The sequence below is a fragment of the Phascolarctos cinereus genome, unplaced genomic scaffold (genome assembly GCF_003287225.1).
Source record: "Phascolarctos cinereus isolate Bilbo 61053 unplaced genomic scaffold, phaCin_HiC Scaffold_3;HRSCAF=262, whole genome shotgun sequence".
Lineage (NCBI taxonomy): Eukaryota > Metazoa > Chordata > Mammalia > Diprotodontia > Phascolarctidae > Phascolarctos > Phascolarctos cinereus.
Genome location: NW_027555736.1, coordinates 122,439,508 through 122,463,424, shown reverse-complemented (window position 1 = coordinate 122,463,424; position 23,917 = coordinate 122,439,508). Strand labels below are relative to the sequence as shown.

Genomic DNA, 23,917 nt, shown 5'->3' with positions numbered 1-23,917 from the left:
GCTGCTGGAGAACACCATCATGCCTGGTGGTTTTCTGAGCTGGTGTCTACTGGTTCCCTTGACTGTACTGAGGCACTCGTGGTGAGGGAACGAGGGAGAAAGGAGGGTTCCTGGTGTTGGAGCTTGCCTGCTCCACCACCCTGGGTCTCGAGATCTCCCCCTGGTATGCTGAGGTGGGGCTTGTTGCTGGCTTACTGGGATGCCTCCTGTCCTATACTGCTGCCTCTCCACCAGAGTGAGATAGTTCCTGTTAATCCCCCAAGCTTCCTGGGCTATAGGAGTGTTGTGCCCTGTCTTTCTGCTGGCTCAGCTATTCCAGAGTTTTTCCTGGGTTAATATTTTCTGGGCTTTCAGAGGTCAATAAAGGAGAATAAGAGCAACTTATTTCTTACTCCACCATCTTGGATCCCAGAAGCAGAAAATTCCTTCTCAGCCTTTTTAGGTACTGAAAACTGTGTGAGTGACTATACTCTGATGACTCACTGCCAAGGTGTGTTTCCTGATTGAGTATAAAGTCTAAGTGTCAGGTTAACCTTGTTACATATTTTTGCAGTGTTAATACAAAGTAGGTAGCTAAGCGGCACAGTGGATAGAGTGCTGGACCTGAGGTCAAGAAGACTCCTCTTAACTCTGTTTGCTCAGCTAATCATCTGTAAAATGAGCTGGAGAAGGAAATGGCAAACCACTCCAATATCTTTGCCAAGAAAACCCCAAATGGGACCACGAAGAGTTGGACATGACTGAAATGACTGAACATTAACAAAACAACAACAACAAAAATAACAAGAAGTACAAAGTAATTCTCCTTTGTTAAATGTCCAATTTCCTCTGATTGCTTCATTCCATTCCATCATCAAACCTGAACTAAAGAAGTGCTGGTATTAGAGCTATGCCTCAACAGGGTAACATGGTCATACCTATTCTTTGAGAAGATCCTTTTAAAGGGTACTGAGAGAATTAAATAATAAAAGCAAGGGTAAAAGGAGGAATCTAATAATGGATTTTCCCTCCCCTTTTCCCCCATTGGAGCTCTTTAAACATAGCAGGTATTTATAGTGGGGGTTCCTTTTGAGTATGGGTCATCAGCTGATATCCCCTTGTATTCTAAATTCTATGATTCTTCTAAAAACGTATTGTACCTATATAAGAGATATTTAATAACCTCACTATCATGATTTCTTCTGATCTATACAAGCCCATTTTGTTGTGACTTCCTGTCACCTTCAAGGCTACTCTTGATGTTTATTTCAACTTAATTTCATGTGTTCATAAATGTGAAGGGAAAAGAAGGAAGGGAAGCATCGCAGTGTCATTTACTTCAGATCCTGAATCTTCTGGTTTGGGACTGTTTTGATATCAATCTGAATATCAATGTTTAACCTTTACCATTACCCTTGTATACATTGTTTCTTCCCAGATAAAGGAGAAGATATGGACCAGTGAGTACTAGAATGGACTTTTCTGAGGTTAAGCAAAACTATCGCTTTTAACACTAAAACCTTTGAATGATTGTCTGAACTGTGGCAGTCATACACCTTAAACGGGACTGAAGATTTTTGGTAGACAGTATGATTGTGATATAATTGTTTAGATGAAAGTACTCAAATTATTTTGAAATCACTTTAGAATATCACATCTATGAATTATTTTGTTGATGTTGTTAATGATAATACTGTTGATTACAAACTGTGATTTCATTGCTATAGGGAACTTAGGTGACTGTGGATAGTGAATATGCTACCAAATATTCCTATACTAATCAGCAGCTGGGTATAAATCCCAGCTCTGAAGTTATAAGCTGTATGACCCCTAACAATTTACTTATCTTTCTGAGATTAGATTTTCTTACCCACAAAGAAAGGTTAACAATATAGGGTGTCCCAAAAGTCTTTGTACACATTTAAGTTTTAATAACTTCAGAAGTATAAATGCTATAAACTTAAAACAACTATCATTTGAAAGTCTAAGAATTTACTACAAAAAACCTTATTTTGTTTTTTGAATTTTAATTTTAACAAGAGGGGCTACCCTATCATTACACATTTTGTTTGCAACAGTTTCTGGATGACATTTTTTTCAGACTGGTGGATTGGTAGAGGAAGTATTCCTGTTTGACCATCTTGACCACCTGATTTATCTTCATTAAAATTGTCTATCATATATACATCAAAACCTCATTCTTTGTGTGATCTTAAGGCTAGGATTACAAATGTAATCATTTTACTCACTGAGTAGCAGCTGGGAAAAGTATTTACAAAGTTCAAAAGTTGACTTAAACACTATATAATGTAAGCTAGTAGTTATGTTGAATTTTAATTAAAAAACAAATTAATACTTAATGTAAATAAGTAAGCTTTTAAGCCCTATTTTTTCAGTTAGTAGAATATACTTCTGAAATTATTAAAGCTTAAAGTTGCACTGAGTCTTTGGGGACACTTTATATACACACATATATTATATATGTCAAGTATGTGCATATGTATGTACATGTGAATGTATGTATATATGTATATGTACACACACAGATACACGCAGATACACACAGACATACATAACTTAGCATTACTGTGAGGAAATCACTTCATAAGATATAAACAACTATGTTTCAATTCATCATTAAGCACCTACTATCTGAGAGGCATTGTCTGATGCTACAAAGATAAAAAAAACAATCTTTCCTGCTTACAAGTTTTTATTTTATTGGAAGGAAGTAATATTTCTATGGAAAATCACATGAAAATATATACAAAGCAATTTCTGGAGAGAAGGCATTTTGATAATAATAGAATAAGAGTTCCAGAGGACATTATGGAAAGATGAAGTAGAATGGGAAATAACTATGGGAGGAAAGGGGCTAGCTAATAAGGATGGGCAGGAAGAGGAGCAGGGAGTAGTTTTCAGTACAAGGAACATAAACTTGTATAATTTAGGATTCAGAATCTCAGGGATGCTGAATGGAGTCATAAGACAAAATATTTTCTTCACAGACGCAGTGGAAACTTGGATTTGATTATCAGTCAAGAGCAAGAGACGGAGGGATGGTGAATGTGGGCAGTCAAGGCGATGGGAGTTGTTATTGTTACTATTGCTATTATTCATTCTACTACTAGTCCTTATTACTCAGTCATGGTTTATTCAGTTTGTGGCTTTTCACAGTCTTCTACATGGATTACTGATCATCAGCCTTTTGGGGATGCTAAGGTGATGTATGTAGTAGGAGTAAGGTCCCTGAAGAAGCTAAAGGCTTGATAAGCAAATCCTCCAAAGCTATAAATCAGTTTTAGTTGAAAACAAAAGGCAAGCTTATCTTTATAAGTAGACAGCCACTTGGATATGATTTCAGGGGCAGATCCTGTCTAAAATTATTTTTTTGTTCAGCTAGTGCATGAAGATAATAGAGCTTGAAATAGTCACATAGTCTAATAGAAAGAATGCTGACCCAGGCGGTTTGGCTTCAAGCCTTCCTTTTTCTGCTGTGTGGTCTTGATCAACAAACCTAATATCTTGGGGCCTTATTTTTGTTTTTTTCTAAAATAAAGGAATTATAGAATACTAGGATGTGAGAGTTGGAGGGGACCTTAAATATCAACTAATTCTGTAACTTACAAATAAAATAACTGAGACCCAGAAAGATTATGACTCACTCAAATTATTGAATGATGAAATTGTAGATATACTATCCAGTAATGTGAGTTGATAATTTATATATATTTGAAATCATATTATGATGAAGGAGCATAAGAATTATAGGCAAGAGAGGAGTCAGAAAAAGTGTAGGTAGAAGCCTTATGACTCCATAGGGAAACTTTTATTCTGGTGACAGCCCTAGTCACTGTGTAGAGCTTCAGTCACTCTTGCAGAATCATGTAAAACCAGAATAGGCAAAAGTGATATTTTTTAGACACAGTTGAAAATAAAAGAGTTAGCCAGAGGCAAAACTGAGGAATGGGAGACATTCGTCTTTAGTTTTGTCTGGAGTCAAGAAAATCTGACCTCAGGCACTTATTACTTGTGTGACACTGGGCAAGTCATTTAGTATCTGTTTGTCTCAATTTCTTCAGCTGTGAAATGGGGCTAGTAATGACACCTACCTCCTGGGGTTGTTGTGAGGATCAAATTAGATATTTGTAAAATATATTTAATAAATGCTTCTCCCCTTCCTCCTTCCTTTTCTTTTCCTTCCCCTTCCTTCCTTCATTACTTCCTTCTTTCCTTCCTCCCTCCCTCTCTATATCCCTGTCTTCATCCCTTCTTCTTCCTTCCTTCCTTTTTTCCTTCCTTCTTTTCTCTATTCTCTCCCTCCCCACCTCAGTAGTACACTCTTCCCATAACTGGTGAAGGCTGCTGTGATGTAATAGAAAGATCATTGCATTTGTAGTCAGAATCTTGGTTTTCCCTATATGACCTTGGACAAGTCACTTATAGACTCTTCTTCACCCCTGTTTCTTCATCTGTAAGTTAAGGAGTCAAACTAGATATTGCTTAAATTCCTTTCTAATTCTAAGTCCTATGAATCCTATGAAAGCAAGCTGACCCCAGGCCATTATGACATATAAACAAGATTATAGGATCATTGGTTTAGGACTGGAAGGGACTTCAGCAGTTATCAACCTCCACCCTCACCCTCAACTTTATAGATGAGGAAACTGATACACAGAGAGGTTAAGTAATACTCCCAAGGTCACATACATAGGAAACAGAGCTGATATTCAGACTAATATCCTTTGACTCTGAACTGTCTTCATTCTGCTGCATTGTGCTACAGTGACTTCATTTGTTTTTCCTTTCCGTCCTTTCCCATTCTTATTCTATTCAGTGTATTTGCCATCTGGCCAGATCCTGGAAAGGAGATCAGGAGACAAATTTTACCCAGCTTGTCCTTGTTAGCCACTTCCTCCCTCCCCCTTTCATTTTTAGTACAACCCAGAGAATGACAGTAACTTCCCATGCTGTGCTGGATAAATTCTGCTGTGGCAGCCACCCTAAAAGTGTTATCTATCATGGAGTCCGTCAGTAGCCAGGCTGAGAAACAAAAATGAGAATTGTAGTGGCCAATATACATTTTGGTTTTATGGACAGCAGGCAAGTGCAGCTGTAAAGTGTCCTTTATCTGAATCTTTGACAGGTTCGTCAATGCCATTGTGAGAATGTTGTGGGCTCTGTTTCTTCTTCTTTCTCTTCAAAGTAAAGGATGTGTTCAGATATAATCCTCTTTTGAGCTTCTTCAGGCATTGGCCAGTAGCCAAAGGGCTGTAGCCAAGATAATTTCATGTTTCTGTCTTCTGGAAAAGCCAAGGAGCAGGTGCCAGGTAATGAGAGCTAAGGACAAAGCGAACAACATTATTGTGGTCTGTTAGCAAGAGATGGGGAAGGAGCAATGGTGGTAGCTGCAGTCTAACCAACCTCAGAGAGCAATCTCACTCTAACTGCTTTGTTCTTCCCTCAGTAGTTCTAGCTTGATAGTTTTAGAGATTCATAAAGAAAAAAAAATCATTGTAGGAAGAGAAGCAAAGTTATTTGGAAGAGAAAAAAAATCAGTACTAGATTTGATGTCAGAAGACATAGGGTTGAGCCCTGGTACTCCATGTGTCACCTTGGATAGGTCACTTAAATTCTCTGAGCTTTAGTTTTCTCATCTGTGAAATGATCTACAATCCAATTATCCTAAGAGAAGCTTCTGGGGAGAAAAGCAGACACAAAGGAAGGAAGGAAGGAAGGAAATAGTGTTTATCCTGGGATAAAGTCAGGGAAAAAGAAACAGTTTGTTCTTGGGGTTCACTTTTCTCCCCTACCCCTATCATGCATGCCTCAGTGAAGACCCTAAAGCACAAAACACATAACTATTTTAGTAGCCTGACCTCACATAAGACCTTTTATGGTTTCCATATGATTTCTGAGTAGTTAACAAAAGCTAGCTGAATATTCCATATATAAATTATGTCTATTTTTCTTTATACTGCCCTTTATTTGATGATAATTTATAGTCTTATTAATTGTTCCATAGTTCCAGAAAGCTCTCTGTGTATTAGAAAATTTCAAATAACAGATTTATTCTATGATTATGAGCATGGACCCCATCAAAATACTACCAACTAAAACAAAACAAAACAAAAGAACAAAAATCAACTCAAAAAGCTTGGAGTTAGACCAAAGAGACAAACCTCACTCTGCAGATTCTCTTGGATTGGCACACTAATAATGTTAGATGAAACAGGGAGGGTTCCACATTCCCACCTTTATTGTGTATGTCTATTAATTACAAAACCTATGACTTTCAGGTTGTTATTTTGCCTAGTACAAAACCTGGCTATTCCTCCTATATATACAGATTATTGCCTGGCATATTCATCTGCCAGTGACCAGATGGCCTTGTCCAAATTTTGATAACTTGATAGGTTTTATAACTTATAGAGTCATTCAAAATGAGTATTTTAATAAAAGAATCTTTGCCCAAGGAAATAGTTCTACTCCCTTTTCTAACTTTTAAATTAATCAGTCAAGTTTCTCCAAGCTTGACCCACCACATATTTACCTTTGAATGGGTTTATTTCTTAATTTATTTGCATCAATAAAAGTCACAGATTACTTTAACATCTTTATGACTAATGGTATTCCTTCCAAGTATGTTGATATAGGAGCTCTACTTACAAATGGGCTACAAAAAAGGGAAGGAATTAGCCAGGGATACTAAATGTTTAGGGGAATTAGAGCTGAAATGAGACCAGGAAATGTGTTGACTGCTTCTTTTTTTGACTATCATTATCATTATCATGTATTGTATGTCATGTATAAGAAACTAAAGAAACTTACTCTCTTCTGTGCTACTGGAGGTTACAATTCATTCTAGTTTCTTCCTCCTCCTCTTTGAAAGCCTACTCTTTAACTTCAGATCAGATGTCACTTTCTCCATAAGGCCTTTCTTCATCCCCTCATCCCTTCAGGTTCTACTCTTCCCCCAAATCACATTGGATCTGTTCTGTATATATCTATATACACATTATCACCCCTGACAGAATAGAAGCAACTTGAAGACAGGATCTGTTTCACTTTTTTCTTTATGTACCCCATATCTAGCATAATACCAGACACATAGTAGGCCATTAATAAATTCTTGACATCATTGATTTACATCATTCAGTCCTCTGTTACTCAGTAATTCAGGGCTTACCAGCATATCCCTCACAAATTACTCTGAATAATGATAGATGACTATTTCAGCCAGTCATCTATCTGAATGTTAGAGTCAGAAATGGTCTTCAAAGTCATCTAGTCCAATTGCATTTTACAGATGAAGCAACTAAATCCAAGGATTGTCAAAAAAGTTTGCCCAATGGATTGTAATTGGGATTGGACCTCTGATTTCCTGATTCACAGTTCATTGTTCATTTCTATTACACCATTTCATCTTCTTGCTGTCATCCAGAGAAACTTCCAGGTTTCACCCCTGGAGTCTTACTGATTAAGATAATGTCCTAAAACTTCCACTTTCCAATCTTGTTCCAAACACTTGAGTCAACTTTACCTTTCAAGTAATCTTTTCCTTCTCCTATTTGTAAATCATGTGAACTGAAAAGTTTGGAGAAAAATATTACTGAGAAAGCAAAGAGAATCTTAGAAATCTCCTCTAGTATTCTTTTATTAGTATATAGTATAGATTAATTTGTTTAATGTCTTGTGGACAGCTTGCAAAGCATAAAACATTAGCTCCGAGGGCATGAAAAACAATAGTTACATTTCAGTAGAATTGGGGCTGGGAGTACGAAGGAGCAAAAAACCCTGGGTAGCTAGTTTACCAGTAGAAGATGCCAGCCAGGTAGGGATGTGGGTATGACAATTATGACTCCAGAGAGAGAAGCATCTGGGCATAGATTAAAAAGGTGTCAGAACAAAGAATTTTAAATTGTAAGAGGGTGGAGTAGGAGGCAGAGATAGGGAAGAAACCATCAAATGTAAAACTTTGCCTGCAAGGCATGTTTTTTTTCCTAGAGTTGACCCTGTTCCCCAGAGCCCTACTTAAAATATACTAGGATTGTGAAAGAATTGATGTAGCTTCTAGCCATATTTAACTTCTTTCTGGAAAGTAGGCCATGTGCTAGGAGGATCTGGCCCATATAGTAGTGATAGGAAGATCATATGTTCTTTTGATTTGCCTTAGCAGTGATAGTCACTCACTTTCTTTCTCATGACATTTTTCAACAAAAATAAAATGGGTGTTCATAACCTTGAACCACTCCCCAGAAAGCCTGAGCAGGAAGATTTCTGACACTATATATCAGAACAAACAAACAAAACAAAACAAAAAGCAAAGACAAACAATGCCCCAAACTTTCTAGTTTTCAATTCATGTTTAAATTTTATTGTGTTTCATAGGTGTCTTTTGACTTCATGTCAGTCAGGTACTATTTTCTGCTTGAGTATGGAACTTTTATTAAAGCTTCATTGAATAATACGCAGTACCATTGTCCTTCCCTGGACAATTTTGGTCTGCTTTTTGGCAGATTTCAGAGGCTCCAAATATTTATTGTTCTGTCTTAAATCATTTTTTTTTCTTTTTTTCTTTGACAAATTTTTAACACTGTCAGTCTAATATGCATCTGGAGTGGGAAAGCATTACCATAATTTTGAGCATTATGGGTAATCCCACACAAATGGTTCTTTTGAGAGTCATACTGAAATACATGACTGAAGCAAACAAGCCAAACAGAAGCTCTTATGTCTGGTTTTGTTGATTTTAGTTGAGTGGCCAAAATCAAATGTCCCTATAAAAGTCATGTTGGGCCTGAGGACGTTCTCCTTAACTGGAAGGTACCATTGATTCCCTCTTCTCCTGCTTCTAATATGATGGCTCTGATCTTCAGTTTCTGTATTTTAAAAACAGAGATGATAGTATTCAAATAATAACATCATAATTATTAAAATTATATAAATGTACAATGGGCTGTTTCTAGAGTTACATCTGTCTAGATGTCTTCCAGCAGAGACCAGGTAATAACTTCTCAGGGATGTTTTAGAAGGATACTTCAATATCAGGGATAGGATGAACTAACTGACCTTTGGACTAACTGGCTTCTGAGATTTCTTTTATGCTTGAGATTCTGTGATACCTGCAATCAACCTTTCTGTTTTCTCTTCCAAAGGTTAACCCTACAGGCTAATTGACAAGGGATGGGACAGTGTTGTTTCTCTTTCTTTCTGATTTTAAAAGTAAAGCATTTTAGCTCCATTTTCTTTTTTCTATCACTTTAAGGCGATGCCTCCTATACCTTTGTGATTAACTTCCTCCTATAGGTTCAATGTGTAGTATCAGGCAAAGCTTCAGAATGATGATTTTATAATCTGTGGTCTAGTACTGAATCATTACCTTAGAAAAGTAGTCACTTAGTTATATTAGATCTCAATGCAATTCAATAAATATTAAGGAACTACTATATTCAAGAGCACTGGTTTTGGTAATGGTAAAGATAAAAGATGACATAGGCCTTCTCATCACGATAAATTTCAGGGATAGTCATTGGACATGTGGCATCAGTGTGAGGGATTGTAGTGAGAAACTTGCTCTACCAATGGCAGTTGGTTACTTCTTGGCAATTTATTGTCTTAGAGAATGGCCTAGAGCACCAAGAAGTTAAGTGACTTGCCCAGGATCACACAGCCAGTATACGTCAGAGGCATGACTACATCTGTTATATTGTATTTACTTTAGGAATGACGTAGATAAGATGAAGAATGTCCAGAGGAAGGCTACCAGGATGGTGAGGTGTCATGAGATCATGCTAGATGACAATTACTTAAATGAACTGGTGATGTTCAGCTGTGAGAAGGGAAGATTTCTAGTGAAGGTTAGGAGTGGTGGTTAAGCATAATAGCTGGCTCAATATTTGAAGGATGGTTATGTGAAGGAGGGATTAGATTTGTTCTTCTTGTCCTCAGAAGGCAGAATTAGCTATAATGGGTGGAAATTGCAAAGAAGAAAAGGTTAGCTGAGCACTCGTTGTGATGATGATGATGATGACGATGATGATGATGATGATAATAATTATTATTATTATAGCTAGTATTGTTTTAAGGCTTTAAGTTTTACAAAGCTCTTTACATAATTTTGTCTTATTTGATCCTGAAACACATCAGTGGGGTGAGTTTTATGTATGATGAAGCTGAGACTGAGACAGATTAAGTGACTTGCCCAGGGTCACCAGTTTAGTAAGTATCTGAGGCTGAATTTGAATGTAGATCTTCCTAACTCTATGTCTAACACTCTGTCGACTGTACCACCTAGTTGCCCTCTAAGAGACTTCTTGTTGAGATATTGTTTGAGCTAGATTGTCTCTGAGATTCCTTCCAGCCCCGGGGTTCTATGATTCTATAATGCTATGTCTCTATTTACAGTACATTGGTGGGGGTTGGGGAAAAACAAGACTCAAAGTCAGTTTTTTCATCTGTAAAATAAAGGATTGAACTAGATCCTCTCTTAGGTATATTTTTGGTTTTAAAATCCTCTGATTGCATAAAGGGTGGTAGGAACAAATAATTAAATGGGCTGGTGAGATTTCTAGCTCAGGCTATGCTCGAATGGGCACCCCATTCTCACTAATTCAACATTAAAGAGACTGGAACTCCCCTCCAACTGACCTCACACATAGGCCAAATTGGTTAAAAGAAAGTTTATTTCCAGATTTAATGATTTAAGTGTCACAAAAAATAATAACAATAATAATAGCTCACTTATTTGTTGCCTATGATGTGACAGTAAGGTGCCGAGCCATTTCCAAATACTATCTCATTTGATATTTATGGCAATCCTGGGAGGTCTCAGGTATTAATTCTTATTCCAATTTTACAGATGAAGAAACTGAGACAGACAGAGGTCAAGTGAATTTCCTAAGATCACACTTCTGGGAAGTGTTTGAGAATAGAATTGATCTCAGGTCTTCCTGACTCCAGGCCCAGTACTCTTTCCACCATGTCATCTAGATGCCACCAGTAATTATAACAGTTATTTAGTGTTTTAAGCTTTCCAAAGCACCTCATAACAATCCTGGGAGGTAGGTGATATTGTTATTCCCATTTTACAGATGAGGAAACTGAGGCTGAGAGAGATTAAATGACTTATTCTGTCACATAGCTAATTTGTGTTTGAGCCATCTTAAAGAGATACCATGAGGTATCTCAAGTTCAAAGTGAATGGTGTCAATAGTAGGTGTTGAATGAAATGTTAGAGGAGGAAGAGATCTTTGTAAGTTGGGAGGAGCAGGAAATGTCAAATAGATGAAGTGGGTCTTGGACTTGGTCTTAGAGTTTAGGAGACTTGGCATCAGTAGAGTGATGTGAGGAAGACACTCCAGGCAGAGAAAACACGGGATCCTGGGATTTAAAGGTGGAAGGGACCTTATAGTTTATGTAATCCAACCTCTCTTGGAAATAATTGTACATATACACTGATGATCAACCTCTGAGTTTTCTTGGGTATTCTCTTTCCCCCTCTCCCTCAACTCAGTTGCTCCCTTTTCCTATACAGGGTGTATTAAGGGAAAAAAGATGATGTCACTCATACAGTATCTAGCATCTCCTTGTACTTTTTTATCACCATCACCAAATACTAGAATTTCCCAATGGGGAAGGCACACTTAGGATCATCAGATAAATGCACAGAGGCACCACCTCTGTGAATCACACCAATCCTCACTACTCTATTTCCTAAATCCTGGTTCATTTCAGTCAGGAGCTCGACCCTCTGGGGATCTATATCCAAGCATAGCTATTAACACATGAACTGCCATATACTTTAACTCCCATAGTTATGTCACTTTCTAATCATTTGCTTATTGTTTCTCTCTGACTCATCTCACAATAATTGACCAAAATACTAATTTTCCATTCATGTATTCATCTATGGATCTCTACAAATGTTATATACCAGAAGCCCAGGTGTTGTTGCTATTGTTGTTGTCATTGTTTTTAGCTATGCATACTCAATTATCAGCTGAAAGAGAATTCCTGACCCACTGATTTATGGTCCAGGAATAAACTATACATATACATATACATACATACATACATATATACATATACATACATATACATACATATACATACATATACATACATATACATACATATATATACATATATATACGCACACATACAAACACATGTATACATATATGTGTGTGTATATATATGTATATGTATATATATGTGTATGTATATTATATATATGTATATGTATATATGTGTGTATATTATATACATATGTGTGTATATATATGTATATGCATATATGTGTATATATTATATATGTGTGTATATATTATATATATGTATATGTATATGTATGTGTATATTATATATGTGTGTATATTATATGTATGTATATGTATATATGTGTGTATATTATATATATGTGTGTATATTATATATATGTGTGTATATTATATATATGTGTGTATATTATATATATGTGTGTATATTATATATGTGTGTATATTATATATATATATACATATACATATATGTGTGTATATATATGTATATGCATATATGTGTATATATATGTGTGTATATATTATATATGTGTATATATTATATATATGTATATGTATATGTGTGTATATTATATATGTGTGTATATTATATGTATGTATATGTATATATGTGTGTATATTATATATATGTGTGTATATTATATATATGTGTGTATATTATATATGTGTGTATATTTTATATATATATATATATATATATATATATTATATATATATATATATATATATATATATATATATATATATATATATATTCAACCCTTTATGTACACATAGGGTTGAGAGCTCTCTTTAATTCTGTCATGTAGCCCTTCCTTATTTGGCACCTTTCACAGATGCCTCTCTTTATAGATGAAAAAAACTGAGACTCAGAGAGGGATGGTGGTAAGAATGTCCATGGTATGTTCACAGAACAAACAGCAATCATCCTATCTGGAGAGGAGAACTGAAATCTATAGTTGTAGGCTATAAGTTTGGAAAGGAAGAAAAGTAGACTTTGAATGACAGGATGAGATGTTTGGACATTATCCTATAGGGCAAAGGTTCCTAATTTCTTTTGTGTCATGGACCACTTTGGCTGTCTGATGGAATCTGTTGAATCTTTTATAGAATAATGTTTTTAAATGCATAAAATAAAATAAATAGGATTGTAAAGGAAATTAATTATATTAAAATGGTTCTTAAAACATATTTTAAATTATAGACTTTGTCAAATCTTAATATACTATAGGCAACAGAAATACAAATGGCAATAATAATGGGAAGCTGCTGAAGGTTTTTAGAGTGTGAGTGAAATGAAAAGGGGTATTTCATGAATGATATGTGAAATTGACATTAAAAGCCTCAAAGAGGTTATAAGGTAGAATATGGGTGTTGCAATGAAAAAGGGCCTAACAAGGACCCAGTAGATCAGGTAAGAGTTTATGAGATGTCCTACTTCCTAAATAAGAGTTGAGAATTAATTGACCTAAGTTTCTCTTTTGTTGGCTTCTTAGTGATTTTCTTCCTCCCTTGCCTTCTCTTCCCTTCCCTTCTTTTCCCTTTTCCTTTCCCTTCACTTTCCCCGTTTTTCCACTTCCCCTTCCTTGGAATATACTGGCCATCACAGAACATTAAAATCTAATCTCCCTGACTATTCTTGCCAGGGATGTACTTACAAATATTTTTCTCACCTCCCCCACCCCTGCTTTTTTCTCCTTTTCTTAATCTACTAGGTCCCTCTCCATCCCTTCCTCTTTGCCTATCTTTATATATTATACTTCATGCACTCTGCAAGGTACTTAATACCATTCTCTTCCTCTCTCTGAGAATATAATAAAATCTCTTACAAGTCTGTAGGGTCAATTCTGATGTTGCAGATTCTTGGCCTATTCTCCAATTGCCCACTACTGTCTCATTCCTAGGTGGCCTGCCTGACTTACCATCACTTAAGCCTATAGACCATAATCACAAATGGTGTTTGTGGGTGAATAACATTTCACTGAAATAGATTGTATTCCATATGTGAATCCTTCAGAGGCTGGAGGAAGAATGAAGGACAGGCTTGGTTTGTTGCTTTTCTTATCCAACTTTACTTTAGGTGAATGAGGTTTCATTACCCAAGACAGCATAAAAAAATGAAAAGATCTTCACTATTATTGCCTATCCCTCTACTAAATGTGACAAGTTGAGAGAGGGAGAAAACTGTGTCAGAATAACAATGCTGACACCTCTGCTTGCAATGCTGACACCTCTGCTTGAAAACAAGCCCCCTTGGCTTGGGTCTCATTTCAGAATCAAAGAGAATGATGGGAAAGGGATGGAAGTGAATGAGCCCTCCTACCTGGCCATCTCTTATGGAGCCCCAAGAGCACACAGTTCTCTAATTCCTCTGATATGGTTTTCTCTTTGAGAAACAGGAAAATCAATAGTGGTTGATGTGACTCCTTCCATAGTAGGACGATCTCTACCTCCTCCTACGCCCTCCCTCCCTCCCTTCCCAGTTTGGTTTTCTTCAGGTCTGCATGTGAGAAGCTTGCCTTCAGTTATTAGACTTAGAGTTTGTATGAGATTGAGAGGTCATCTACTCCAGTCTCCCACATTTTAGGAAAGATAAAATTGAATCCCAGAGAGGGATGCATGGTGGCAGTAGCCAAAATATGAAGCTATGTCTTCTGACACCTAATAAGAAAGGTTGTAAAAGGAGTGGACATCTTTTCCTGGGTTCTCTCTAGCTTTATAGGCCTAGGAGAAAGATGCTACACAGCATATGATGTGATGGTGAAATGAATTTAGAGTTTCATAGTACATTGAAAAGAGCACTAGATTTGGTCAGAATCTAAAGAGGTGAGAAATATATTTGTAAGGAGTACATCCCTGGCTGGAAATAGTCAAAGAGACTAGATTCTGACGTTCTGTGATGGCCAGTATGTTCTGGGGAAGAGGAAGAGAAAAGGGAGGGGGAGAGGGTATGGGAAGGACTAGGGGAAGGGGTAGGGGAAAGTGTGAGAAGGGAAGGTATGGGAAAGGAAGGGAAGGGAGGGGAGAGGAAGGAAAGAGAAGGCAAGGGAAAGGAAGGGAAGGAAAAAAATCACTAAGAAGCCAAAAAACCCAGAAAATTAGGTCAATTAATTCTTGATTCTCATTTAGGAAGTCCAATAGGAGTACTGGAGTTGGAATCCTGCCTCTGACACTTAAACCCTGTGTGACCTTAACCATTACTTTCTGGATTTTAGCATTTTTTTTCTTTAAAATGGATTGAATTAAATTACTTCTGATATCCTTTCCAGTTCTGAGTCTGTGATCATATGATTTCCATTTACCTCTTGAAATTGCCTTATATATGCTTTTGAATTACTTAACTGTGTACTTTGTATCACCCTCCACAACAAAATTTAACTCTTTAATGGTAAAAGTTGTTTAATTTTTTCTGTTTAAATTCCCATTGCCTAGCACAGTACCTGGCATATAGCTTTATACATTTAGCATTTTAAGAAACATCAGAGATCATCTAATCTAACACCAACATTATATTAATTGGGATGCCGAAGTTGGAGAGCATAAATGACTTATTTTAAGGTCATATAGGTAGAATGTGGAAGTGCTGAGAGTTTGTCCAAGTCCTCTACCTCCAAACCCAGCATTCTACAAGATACTTGGAAAAACAAAACTCATAAATATACAATTTAATTGGATATGTTGACCTCTCTTCATGCTTCATTTTCAATACAAATATTCTCCTTTGGGAGAATCTTGATCATTATTCCCTATGTATATGGATACATTTCCCCATTCTTTGATTGACCTGAATAATTGTTTAATTTATATGACAAAACAGTTATAGAGCCCATTTTATCTAAAAGGATCCTGTTTCTATACTCATGAACCTGTTCAAAACTAGTATGCATAGTAAGGGCACAAACCTATTGCTAATTTCTGAGATTTTACCTTTCTTATCAATTCCAAAATAGCTCCTCAATTACAATCTAGTATCAATAAATTAAAAGCAGATATCTCAGAGGTTGAATTAGTTTATAAAAATGAGACAGTTGGATTCTGTTTTGATATGTATTCTGAAGTTTTGTTGAGTAACCTCAGCTTATACTGTAGTCTATTTACTCATCAACATTCTGTACTCTTCCCCTTCCCCTCCCTTCTTCTTCTCCCATCATTAGGCTTATGAAAATTTCAGGCACAGAATCCCTGCCCCCCTCAAACCTATGTAGCAGAACTGCAAATCCCAGCCTCCCCATATTTTTTCAAGGCCCAACAGGGGCTTCTGTGTTCAGCCGAGTAAACATGCTACCAATAATCCAATAAAACCTTTACAGACATCAAATATAAACCATAGCACTGAGCACTACACAATCTATAACTGCTTGACTCTCTCCCTCTCTCTTTTTTATAAACCCTGCACTTGAGCCCTGCAAGCAACACAAATCAAAGCTAATAAAAGCGCCCAAATTTTACCCTTATTGCTCCTAATAGGTTGATTCACCCTATCTATGCTACTCCCCTAGTGACCACAGACTTGCTCTGCTTTCCAATAGAATAGGCCTATCTGGTAGGTTGAAAGAGGAGGGAACTAATTTCTAACTCCTCTTTAATCACGATGATATTTCCCCTTTGGCCCTCAGCTGCTGCAGATAAATATGGTCTATCACCTCTTTTTTTTTTTTTTAATGAGCATCAATGGATCTTACTCCTAGAAACCAGGAAAAAAGAAAATAAACACAAAACTGGGACAGGTTCTATCTTGACTTCATCTAGTGATTTTTCACTTAAGTACTTTGAAAATAGTCATGAAAGGTGGACTTCTGTTATAAATGGGACCATGTTTGAACAGTTAGTTGAAGTAATTGACAAAGTTAGGCATCAAATCCAGGAAGAACTAACGTAAGTATACATAAAATGAAGTTCTCCCCAGAATTCTTAGGTCTTCTGTATAATCTGTATAGTATCTAGCACATGCTAGGTACTCAATGAATATCCCCTGAAGATAAAAAACAAACAACAACAGCAAAAATACTGCAGAGATTCCTGGTACCCAGTTTGATGTTATAAAGGCCACAGGCTTGCCTATTAGGATGTCTTCATTAACTCTAACCTCATTTACATTTTGAGCACCCACTGCTTGACTGGATTCGAAAAATAGCAATGCAAACTTTCATTCTTCCTTTTTTCATTCAATTCTTTTCCTCTAGGTGTCAGTTAAGTTCTCCTCTGGGGATCATTAGAGTAATTCACCTCCCAGTTCCCTTCATGGTGAGGCTTTCATGATGGCCTGCCCCTACCAAACTAGTCAGCCATGGCAAGGCAGAGATTATGTGAAGTCTTTTCTTCAGTAGCAATGTCTGTAATAGTTGAAATCAAATGGGAAGCTGAGACAGCCCTAGGCTATGGAAGATTGCAACACTGGAAACTTTCAGGAATCTTTTCTTTGTGCTACCCTAATGTCTCAACAACCTCCATTTCTTTTCCAAGTGAAGTTGCAGAATAAAAGTGTGAGAAAGGCCCACGTTCAAGGGTTAAGAGCTAACACCAGTAAGGTCCAGGTTTATTCATGGATTTATAGGAAACTTGCTACAAATGGTTAAATATTCAGCTGCTCTAAACTCTGTAGATGCCTTGTTATTAAAGGTTAACTACATTACAACTTGATTAGGAAAACAAATATTCCAGGGATTGGGTACCTGCTGTGACAATCATTCTGAAAGCAGTGACTATTATCGTTTTGTGGGTGGCACCAAACAGGAAAGTTTAAGTATAAAGAAAGAGGAGGAAAGGGAGACAGCTATGTAGGAAATCTTTCTTCTTATTTCTCCTTAAACTTGCAAATCATTGCCACCTTTTTCAGTAGAATCTTAGGTATCATTTATTTCAGAGGTTCTTAACCTTTTTAGTTTCATGAACCCCATTGGCAATTTGGTAAAACCTATGGATTCCTTCTCAGAATAATATTTTTTTAATGTATAAATTGAAATACTTAAGATTATATAGGAAACCATTTAAACTGAACTATAAATTACTAATATTTTTTAAAAAACAAGTCCATGGACCTTGGGTTAAGAACCCCTGCTCTAGTCTAAATCTCTCATTTTTCACATGAGGACATTGAAGTTGAAAGACAAATTGATTTGCTGAGGTCATATAGCCAGGAAATGGGAATCAGAACTAGTACTCTTGTCTCCAGGCTCCCAATACAGTGCTATTTCCAGTATGTCATATACCTTCCTACTTTATACACCATCATGCTTCCATCTATCTCCCCTTCCTGCTTTTTCTTTATCAGTTTATTTACAGCTTGAGAGGGAACATTAAGGTCTTCCAAGGTAGAAATTTGATTGTGTGCCATTATACAATGACTTTTCCACTATCACATACAAATGTTGTGGTTTGTTGGATTCTCTCCTTGAGCATTGTCTTTTCTGATACAAACACCAGGGGGTGCTCAGCTCTGTCCAAATCATACATTCACATCTTCCAGGGACTCACTATCAATATTTTCCAAAAGATCTATGTCCTTCAGACAACCACTGTCTCAACTGAGGCTCCTCCCTCACCAGTCTACCCATATTCTATGTACTCCAAGGATCACTACCCATTCAGATCATAAATCATGGGACTGCACTAATATGTTTACTTTATTACCAGACAGAGATTGTATTAGTTTAAATAAAATAGATTTAATCAAATAGAATAGTAGGTATGGTGACAACAGAAGATTCTCCCTATGCATTTTTGGGATACACTCTCCAACAGTTTACTACATAAGCAATGGAAGGGTTGGACACACAGAATACATATGATCAAGAAATACACATATAGGATATGTACATAAGTAATTCACGTGATCTGATAACATGAGTGATGAAACATGTCAGGATCACCTGTGGCTAGGACCCATGTGGAAGACACAGAAGGACATTGATGATTAGGGCACATATATAGCTAGGGCATGTTATACTTATGTTACTGTGGAGTTGCTGATGTCTTCTGGTGATGTCATCACACTATTCCCTATTAGGAACATTGTACTATGTTTTCCTTCACTGCTCTCATAGTGTCTAAGCCTTTCTTGGTGGTGGGATTTTATCTCCTTAGGTCTATCTCTAGGCCATTTCAGGTCCTATCTCTTAGGATGCAGTAAGGGCTAACAGACTTTTGGTAATGAATGGGGCTGTGAGCCACAAACTGAATTAAAGAGAAGTGTCCCAAGCTAACATTGAAATTTTGGTTTGTGCTACAGGTAAATACAGTGTGTTGTTCCAGAAGTCTATCTGATTTAGAGTTAGAAACGCCTTTTAAGTCCTTTTAGTGACTTTTGGTGTATCTCAGTAATTTTCTTTCCCATTAAGTCCATTGGTTCTCATGAATGGAATTACCTCTCATGTCAAAATTCCATTTTTTTTACTTCTTCCTTCTAATTTTCTGGCCAATAAATAAGTAAAAGGAAAGGAATATAATTGTGTAAAGACTAAAATATATTCCTTTTTGCTGTCATTGCTTTGTTTTAGTGTAAAATTACCATAATCTTGCTTTCTACACTTTGGTGATCCTTTTCATAAAGAGCTAAGAACCCTCTGTCCTGGGAGCAGCCCCAGGCTACAGTCTCTGCTCAGACTTCTACCAGGATTCTCTTTTTATTTCCTCCTTATTCCGACTTTATTAATGACAGCACATTTGTGTGGTTTGTCCTTCATTCTAGAAGAGGACCATGACATCAAGGAGATGATGGCATGACTTTCAATTGATTTTCATTTCAGTGTGGGAGGTCTGTGCAAAATCACCAGCCTCACTTTCTCCTCCAGAGTCATCTGGGTCCAGTGGACAGATATTGATCAGGATGACTGGAGATGTCCCAGGATACTGTGGGAGACCTTGGCCCATTTAAGCTAAAGGCTTTTTAAGTTCTCACTTTAAGTGAGACAATGCCCATTCAGCCAATAGTCTATTTAAAAAGTGAGTCAAGCTTTCCTGTCAGTGCAAGATAGCAGTGCAAATCTCCAAGAAGAGGTAGTTTGTTGCTGATGGCATCTTTAAAGCTGAGCTGAATGAGTTTCTCACTAGGCTGATGGCGATTCTGGGGTGGAGGTTTCAGTTGCCCCAACCAGGACAGAAATCATCATCTTGGCCACCAGGACTCGGAATGCTCTTGGGGAGAAGGGTCACCAGATTGGTGAACTGACAGCTGTAGTTCAGAAGAGGTTTGGCTTCCCTGAAGCCAGTATAGAGCTGTATGCTGAGACAGTGGCCATGAGAGGTTAGGCTGAGTCCCTGCATTATAAACTCCTGGGAGCTTTTGCTATGTGTAGGGCCTGCTATAGTGTCCTCCTATTTATTATGGAGAGTGGAGCAAATTGATGTGAGGTGGTGGTGTCTGGTAAGCTCAGAGACCAGAGGGCCAAGTCCATGAAGTTTTTGGATGGCCTGATGATCCACAGTGGAGACCCTGTCAATTACTAAGTTGACATAGCTGTATGCCACGTCCTCCTCAGATTGAGTGTATGGGGAATTAAAATCAAAATCGTGTTGCCCTGAAACCAAGTGGCAAGATTGGCCCTAAGAAGGCCCTACCCAATCACGTGGGCATCACAGAGCCCAAGAATGAAATTCTTCCTACCACCCCCTCCCCCATCTCAGAGCAGAAGAGTGGGAAGGCAGAGCAACCAGATATGCCCCAGCCAGTGCCCACTACATAACAGGAATCTCTGACACCTAGAATGGTGTGCCCAAAGCTCTTCTGTAAAGATCTTTAATAAAATCTTTTTTAAAAAAGTGAGTCATAGACCCAGCCTATCCAAATACTACAGAAAACATGCTTCTGTTTTTTCCAGCAGCCCCCTTAGCATTTTAAAATCCACTTGTTGTAACATCCACATTCTGAGAGTGCAGGTGTCTGGGTATCCAGAGATTGGCTTGGCAGGGGCACAAGACATGTTCAATTCACTGTTGATCAATTTTCATGTCTAGCAAATACATGCAATTAGTTGAAAGCCCGTGAGGCAGGGATGATGTTTTCTCTATGATACAGTGCTCTAGGAACACTGGCAGCGTGGGCAAAATGTTTATTTAATTTGGGGCAAGTTATAATAATCATAATTTCAGCTGAAAGCTTTGTGTTTCCCAAAGATGTGCAAATAACAATGATTACTTCTCTCCTTCCCTCCCTCCCTCCCTCTTTTTCTCTCTCTTTCTTCTTTGCTTCCTGCTTTCCTTCTTTCTTCCCTTCCTTCCCATCTCCCTCCCTCCATGCTTTCTTTCTATTCTTTCTGCCTCTGCTTCTATTCCTCAATCCTTTGCAATCTAACTTCCAACCTCATCACTCTATTAAAACTGTTCTCTTCAAAGTTACCAATAATCTCTTAATTGCCAAATCTGATGGTTTTTTTTAAATCCTCATTCTATCTGCTGTATTGAACATTTAGCCACCCTCTCCTCCCCTCTAGATTTCTGTGACACTGCTCTCTCTCTCTCTCTCTCTCTCTTGATTCTTCTACCAGTCTAACTACTCCTTTGTTAATCATCCAGATCATACGTTCCAACCGAGTTTTCCACAAAGCTTTGTCCTAAGCCCTCCAATCATCTTTCTACATATGCTGTTTCATTTGGTGACCAAATCATCAGCCATGAATTTAATTATCATCACTATGTTGATGACTCCTAGATCTATATATCCATCTCCAGGCTCTCCCCTAGGATTCAATCCTACTATACTGATTGCCTATTGGACAAACTGGATGTCCCAGAGGTACCTCAAACCCACTATGTCCAAAAAAGAGCTATCTTACTCCTTTCCCAGTACATCCCTCTTCCAAATTTTACTGCTGTTGTTAAAGGTACTATCATTCTTTCACTCTCCCAGGTTCATTCTTCCTTATTCCCCAGATCCAATCAGTTGCCAAATAATGCTGTTTTTACCTCCACAGTATCTTTTGAATTAGATTCCTTCTCACTACTCACACAGTTACCAACCTTTATCACCTCTCAACTGGATTACTGAAACCACCCACTGATTGGTGTCCCCTGCCTCAGATCTCTTCAGTCTATCATCCATACTGCTGTGAAAATGATTTTCCTCACAAAGCGATTTGACCATGCATGTCACTTCCTGACTCAGTAAACACCAGTGGCTTCCTATTGCCTCTACAATCAAATATAAACTCCTATATTTAGTTTCTAAAACCCTTTACAACCTTGACCTAACTTATTATTCCATCCTCATTATGTGTTGGGAGCTACTTGTGAATAACAAGACATATAGATCCTCTCACTTCAACACATCAAGGCTCCATGATTTCTTCTTTATGGGATTCCTTCCACAAAATTAGAACTCAAGCCTTACATAAGACTTAGAGCAAGGGACCTTAAGCTTTCTTCCACGCCCCCAGATACATGCAAGTTTCTCCCAACTCCAGTCAATTGACCAGTCAACTATCATTGTACAGATTGCACAATTGGACAATGCCATCCCCCAATCCCATTCAATATATAACAGTGGTTCCTGATTACCACCAGGATGAAACATAAAATCCTCTGGCTTTGAAAGGCCTCCATAAACTGATCCTTTGATACCTTTACAGTCTTCTTATATTTTACTTCCTTCTATGTACAATGTACTCTAGTGACACTGGCTCTTTACTGTTCCTTGCATCTGACTTCTCATCTCCTGATTGTACATTTTCAATGGATGTCCCTCATGCCTGTAATTCTCTCTCCTTGATTCCACTTCCTGGATTCCTTCAAATCTCAACTAAAATCCTAAGCATTTCTTAATGTCCCACAATGCTGGTTCTTTTTCTTTGTGATTAATTCCAATTTTATTTGTACAGATTTTGTTTGTAATAGTTGTTTGCATATTCTCTTCCCTAGTATATCTTGAACTCCTTTCTTTGTTTCCCCCTTCTTTGTTCATAATCCCAGCACTTAACACAATGCCTGGAATGTAATAGGCACTAAATATCTGTTGACTTCACTTAAGTAATGGACCCATTTGGTAGTCTAGTAAAACCTGTGAACCCCTTCTCAGCTAATGTTTTTAGGTATATAAAAGAAAATACATAGCAGTACAAAGGAAAGCTATTATATTGAAATGTAGAAATCAAAATATATTTTGCAAAACAAGTTCATGGACCCCACATTATGAACTCCTGCCTTTGAGAGGTACCCAAAGCTCTGAGGGTTTAAGAGCTATCTTACTCATTCTAGCATGTCTCTTCACATGACAAAGCAATATAACTAAGAACCAAATGAGCAGCATGGACAATAAATGATACAGGATTTCAGACAAGAGCAGTCTGAGTCGAATTGAGAGAAGTTCACAAAAGGCAAGGAAAGAAGAAGAGACAATTTAGAAAAAAAAATGCAGGGATGTTATAGAAAAATACAATGGGGGTATATGTGGTAGACTTGGGGAGTAATAAATAGAGTAATTTTTTTGTTTTTGAAAAGCAAAAGAGTTTTTTGTATTTACTTGCTGTATAATCTTGGACAAGTCACTGGCCAGAGAGGCCTTCTGTTTTCTCATTTGTAAAATGGTGGTTTTGGACATACCAACATCTATGTTTCTTTTTAGATCTAAATTATGATCTTATGATTTCCCAATTTATGTGGACTGGTATAGGAAGTTCAAAGAAGAGGATCCCAGATCCTTCCCTTATTCCAATATTACAAATCACTTCATTCTCTTCCTTAAGGTAAGTTCCCTCCTGGATTTTTCTAGGCAACATTTTGTCTGACCAGTTCTAGTTCATTGTCATATCCAAAGCAATGAAATTGAATTTACTTAAATATTTTCTATACTTCAGACTTGTCTGGTTAAGAATGGGTCTTTATATCCTGCCTTACCCTGCCATTCTGCCAAAACTCCAGATTAAGGGGATTTGTTTTGTGAAGTT

The 23,917-nt window shown here is 37.3% G+C and overlaps 1 protein-coding gene and 1 pseudogene across 1 annotated transcript in view; both read left to right on the top strand.

Annotated features, from left to right (window-relative positions):
- AGBL1 (AGBL carboxypeptidase 1) overlaps positions 1–23,917 on the top strand; it is a 910,143-nt gene that overhangs the window by 497,663 nt on the left and 388,563 nt on the right. The gene's annotated exons all lie outside the window — the stretch shown is intronic.
- LOC110192221 (small ribosomal subunit protein uS3 pseudogene) lies at positions 20,364–20,722 on the top strand (annotated as a pseudogene).